We start from the raw sequence: 5,794 nt of genomic DNA on the forward strand, positions 1-5,794 counted from the left end.
CTTAAGCCTGTGAGATGGAGGTTGTAGTGAGCTAGGATCATGCCACTGCATTCCAGCCTGGGTGACAGAGTGAGACTCGGTCTCAAAAAAAAAAAAAAAAAAAGAAAGGTAATTGAAACCTTTCAGATAGAAAAGCTGGGATTTCATTATATTCTCTAAAGAGGTGATATATGGGGAAATATGAAAATAGGTAGATAATTATGAAATCAGTTGGGGAAATCTGGAGAATCATTTTCTGTACATTATTTTAGATAAAATTGTACTTTAATTATCTCCCAAAAAAATTGATCTGTTTCGTTAATATTTCTTCAGATTGTCTTTCTTGGGTTTCACAATTCTATAACTGGAGAGGTTTCCCTTTATAAAGCTCTACATACATTGCTATCACATTTTTACCTTAAACTTATTCCCTCATATCCTATCTTCACCAGAAATAGTGAATACTTTCACTAAAGTATACAAATTTTTCCTATCTATGATTCAGGAATCAGAGGATTTTTACAGTTAATAGGCTCATTTAACATTTGTTAAATTGTATTCTGTTGTGCCTTTTTTTTTAACTGAAGAAGTGTGATGTGTTGATAACTTTAAAAAAAGTAATATTTTATTGCCTCTTTAATTTACTTATTATAATAGAGACAGTCTCAAATTCCTGGCCTCAAGTGATTCTGTCACCTAGGCTTCTCAAAGTGCTAGGATTACAAGCAAGAGCCACTGTGCCAGCTTATAATAAGTCTTATTCCAGTCTAAAATGAGAGGATTCTGTCTTGTCTTCCCCAGTTCTGCATTTGTGTGTTCCTTCTCTGCCAGTGAGGTACTCTGGCTCCCCAAGAGCATTTTATATGTTTACTCATTTGCTTAATGCTGCAACAAAGACAAAATCATACAAAAATGCTGCTCCAATGTCATTACAAACAATAGACTTTTAAGGTAGAGCTCAAGAAATTTTTGCATTTCTCTTTATTTTCCAGTGAAAGGTATGTACTTCAAACACTGTATTCAGAAATTATTTGGATTAGTTATTTTCCTTGTTCTACGTGGCTATATTATTTATTCAAAAATCCTTATATTTATTTGTTTCTTCAGGTATTCACCTTTAGGTTTTCCCCATTCTTTTTTTTTTTTTTTTTTTTTTAAGATGGAGCTTCACTCTTGTCGCCCAGGCTGGACTGCAATGGCGCAATCTCAGCTCGCTGCAACCTCCGCCTCCTAGGTTCAAGTATTCTCTTGCCTCAGCCTCTCAAGTAGCTGGGATTACAGGCACATGCCACCATGCCCAGCTAATTTTTATATTTTTTAGTAGAGACACAGTTTCACCATGTTGGCTAGGCTGGTCTCGAACTCCCAACCTGAAGTGATTGGCCCACCTCAACCTCCCAAAGTGCTGGGAATACAGGCATGAGCCACTGCACCCAGCCTTCTCCTCTCCTCTCTCCTCTCTCCTCTCTCCTCTCTCCTCTCCTCCTCTCCTCCTCTCCTCCTCTCCTCGTCTCCTCCTCTCTCCTTCCTTCCTTCCTTCCTTCCTTCCTTCCTTCCTTCCTTCCTTCCTTCCCTCCTTCTTTCTTTCCTTCTTTCCTTCCTTCTTTCTTTTCTTTTCTTTTTTCTTTTCTTTTCTTTTCTGAGACAGGGTCTCACTTCGTTGGCCAGGCTGGAGTGCAATGGTGTGATCACAGCTTACTGCTGCCCTCACTTAGTGGGCTCAGCTGATCCTCCTATCTCAGACTCCCAAGTAACTGAGACTACAGGCACATGCCACCACACTCAGGTTGTTTTTGTAGAGACAAGGTTTCACCATATTGCCCAGGCTGGTCTTGAACTCCTTGGCTCAAGCAATCCGCCCACCTCAGCCTTGCAAAGTGCTTAGGATTACAAGTATCAGCCACTGCATCTGACGTCCCTGTTCTTTTAAATTAAAAAAAAAAATTACTTATATCATTTACTCTTAAATGTTCTTAAATAAAAACTGTACAAAAATATATAATCAATGAACTGTCATTCCCTCTTCTGTCCCTCTTTCACTCACCTGCTTTAGATAACTAGTTTTTTTCATTTCTGGTTGTCATTCCTCTAGAGGGTTTGTTTGTTTGTTTTGCCTCTTGGTTTTCATTCTGTGTGTGTGCGAAAATATGTATATCTTCATATGTAATTATATATTCTTCTTATGTCTTTCAGAAAAGACAGCTACTCTATGTACTTTTTTATAGTTTTGATTTATTTGATTTTTGGCTGATATATCCTGGATATATTTTTATCAGTTCATAGAGATCTTCTTTTTTTTTTTTTTTTTTTTACAGCTACATAATTTGTGATGTACAGTGTGTGGGTGTCCGTAGTTTAACCTACTAATGTAAAAGCATTTATGTGTTTTTCCTGTGTTTTGCAATTACAAATAATGCTGCAATTCATCACTTTGTACATACATATTTTTATACATTTAGAGTTGTATATTCAGGGTAAATTCCAGAAATTGAATTGTTAAATCGAAGGATAAACACCTTTGTAGTTTTGTTTGACATTGCCAAATTCTTCCCTATAGAGATTATAGTATTTTATATCCTGCCAGCAATGGTTAAATTCCTATTTCCTTACAGCTGCACCAACAGAGTAATTGTCAAACTTTGGAGTTTTTACTGGTCTAAAGGTGAGAAATGGTATCTTAGTGTAGTTTTAATTTGCATTTGCCTCATCAAAGTGAAGCTGAATGTATTTTCATATGTTTAAGAGCCATTTCATATTATTTTTCTGAATCATCTGTTTAATTTTTTTGCCTGTTTTTCTGTTGGGATTTTAGAGTTTTTAATTGGTTATCTAAGAGTTCTTTATATATTAAGAATATTAGCCTATTACCTGTAGTTTATGTTGCAAGTATTTCCTCCCTGCTTATCATTTGTCTTTGGACTTTACTTACGATGTTTTTTGCCATACAGAAGTTTTTCATTTTTATGTAACAGATTTGTCAATATTTTCTTTTAATGAATCTGGAGTTTGAGTCATTTATATAAAGTCTTTCTCAATACCTAAGTTATAAAGAAATTAATATATGTTTTCTTTCACTCTTGGTATCATTTCATACTTTATATTTATAACTTAGGTCTACTTGGGGTGTATGCATATGTATAGTATGCAAAATTGATCCAGATATATCATTTTCCAAATAGCTATCTAGTTATCCCAACATTATTTATTTAAAAGTCCATTTTTCCTCTAGTCTTCTGAGATAAGCCCTTTACTGCATACTAAATTTCTAAATCTATACTTGTCAGTTTTTAAAATCTTATTCTTCCTCACTGGTCTTCTGTCTATTCAGGAGGAGGAGTCAGGAAGCCGTAATACCTCCCTCTCTCCAAAAGTATAAAGTGGATGCTGCTTATATCTGGAAAAACCTTCACTCTGGTTAGCATCACTGGCAACTGTATTTCCATGAGGATTCTAAGGCCCCAGGATTCTGTACAGGATGTGATGTTGTTTACTTTCTATTTTCATGAAAATTGCATAGTTTTGTCTTCTTCTTTTTATCTTTCCAACTTGGGAGATTTATGGGGAAGAAAAAGACAATATTGGCCATTGTTGAACATCGTTTATGTGGGTGAGATCCATTGGATTTAACAACTAAAACATTACAATCTGTGTGTTTATGCGACTGACTGGTATAAATTAGCTAAAATAAAATCCTTAAATACATTCATGGTTGTTGACACCACTTCCTCTTCAACATTTTTGAAATGTGTACCATAAATCCTAATTGTCTCAATTGATTATAAGCAGGCTTATATTCTAAAGCAAAATTATTATTTTGTTGCAACTAGAAAACTATTCTTACATCTTATACAAAAGTTTAGAATGTTTATATGGAAAATGAAATAGTAATGCCTAATATAAACTTTATACAAAAGTTTAGAATGTTTATATGGAAAATGAAATAATAATGCCTAATATAACATAACAATATGTACACAAAGGAAAAAAGAAGCAAAATGTTTCTGGGATGAAAATGAGGTGAAGAATTTTCAAGTCACGCTAAAGTTTGACAACATGGTTGTATTCTTGAGCGGCTCCCAAGAGAACTATTCTAAGAGTTGTGGAACAATATTACATACAGTTAGGATTAGTTGTTTTATAAAGAAATTTGTTGATATGATTAAAAATTATATATCCATGAGAAGTGGCCATTAGAGGGAAAAACAACATGCTATCCAAATCTGAAAGGCCATTAGCTTGAGCATCTCTAGTGTTTGGTCTTCATTATATAAATATATCAGATTATTTACTAAGAATACGTAAACTATTTCTGCTAGTTTGACCAATATACTGAGTATTCCTGAGCAGAAAGAGTTCATATTTATTGACTGACCAGGCCTCTGAAAACTTCAGCAGGATGGGACAATTATTATTTTTTGTCTAATTGGTGAAATCATCCCAATAAATAACTGTTGTACCTGATCTCTTATTTTTAAAATTGAGATATTTATATTTAAACTCATTTTAAAAACATTGCCTCTCTGGGTTCACTTTTAAAAGTATTTGAGGTAGTACCTTCTAGAAAGAATTAATTATTTATGTCCTATATAGCTACCAATTATTTTCTATCTTAATGTATATCACCCTTGCATGCATTTTTTTTTTTATTTGAAATGGTTCTTTGGGAGAACAAAAGTATTGCAAGGAGCTCCAGTGACCCAAATGAATTATAAAACATTAACCAGTAAGTCAGCAGTTCTGAACATCAACCTTGACAGCTTATGAGTGAAGATAGTAAGGGAGGGCCAGATTTAAAGGATCAATATATTTGACCTGACAAAATCAAGGGATGAGGCATATTGAGGTGCAGTTTAGAACCATGAGTACTATTCTTAGAAATGCAGGCCTAGACACACTTATAATCTGAAACCTAAGATAAAGAAAAAATTATGAAAGCAGACAGAGAAATGTTTGCTTTACATACCAAAGAACAATAATTTGAAGACCAACATTTTTTCGTCAGGAAACGTAGAGGCCAGAAGACAGTATAAATCATCTTAAAACCTGAAACAATAAATCAGTCATTCCAGAATTCTGTGTCCAGTGGAAGTATCCTTCAGAAATGATGGTAAAATTAAGACAATTTTACAAATGGGAAACTAAGAGAAATTTGTCTCCAGCAGACCTATGCTACAAGAAATGATAATGGAAGTTCTTCAAGTGAACAGGAAATGATACTAAGAGAAAACTTGGATCTTCAGGAGCAAATGAAGAACATCAGAAATGGTAAATATCTGGATAAAAATAAAAGACTATTTTTATCCTCTTAAGTCCTTTAAAATGACCTTTGGGTATTTAAAACAAAATTATAACATTGGAGTTTTGGAGTTTTCAGTGTATGTAGATTAATACATATTTACATTGTTAATATACAGTAAAAGTAATTTATACGACTACTATAAAATACATAAAACTATAACAATGTATGGTATGTGGCAAGGGGGCAGGTGATTAAAGGGACCTATATGCTTACAAGGTGTATATATTTTACATGAAGAGAAGAGATACAGTGTTCTGCTTGAACTCTGAAAGATTAGAGATGTATATTGTGATCCTTACAGAAATCGCTAAAAATAAAATACAAAGAGGTACAGTTCATGAGCCAATAGAATTGTTAAAATGCCATACTAAGGAGTATTTAAATTATCTTTCTTAAAAGTAGAAAAGAGGTAGCTCACGCCTGTCATTCTAGCACTTTGGGAGGCCGAGGCGGGTGGATCACTTGAGGTCAGGAGTTTGAGACCAGCCTGGACAACACAGTAAAACCCCATCTCTA

The 5,794-nt window shown here is 34.1% G+C and overlaps 1 protein-coding gene across 1 annotated transcript in view; it reads left to right on the forward strand.

The window, feature by feature from the left end:
* The window catches only part of BAZ2B (bromodomain adjacent to zinc finger domain, 2B), a 423,086-nt gene that overhangs the window by 35,302 nt on the left and 381,990 nt on the right, over positions 1-5,794 (forward strand). The window contains exon 3 of the mRNA XM_011991581.1: positions 5,139-5,244. The gene's annotated coding sequence lies outside the window, so the exon portion shown is untranslated. The remainder of the gene's footprint in view (positions 1-5,138; positions 5,245-5,794) is intronic.

The sequence above is a fragment of the Mandrillus leucophaeus genome, unplaced genomic scaffold (assembly GCF_000951045.1).
Source record: "Mandrillus leucophaeus isolate KB7577 unplaced genomic scaffold, Mleu.le_1.0 Scaffold110, whole genome shotgun sequence".
In the NCBI taxonomy this organism is placed as follows: domain Eukaryota; kingdom Metazoa; phylum Chordata; class Mammalia; order Primates; family Cercopithecidae; genus Mandrillus; species Mandrillus leucophaeus.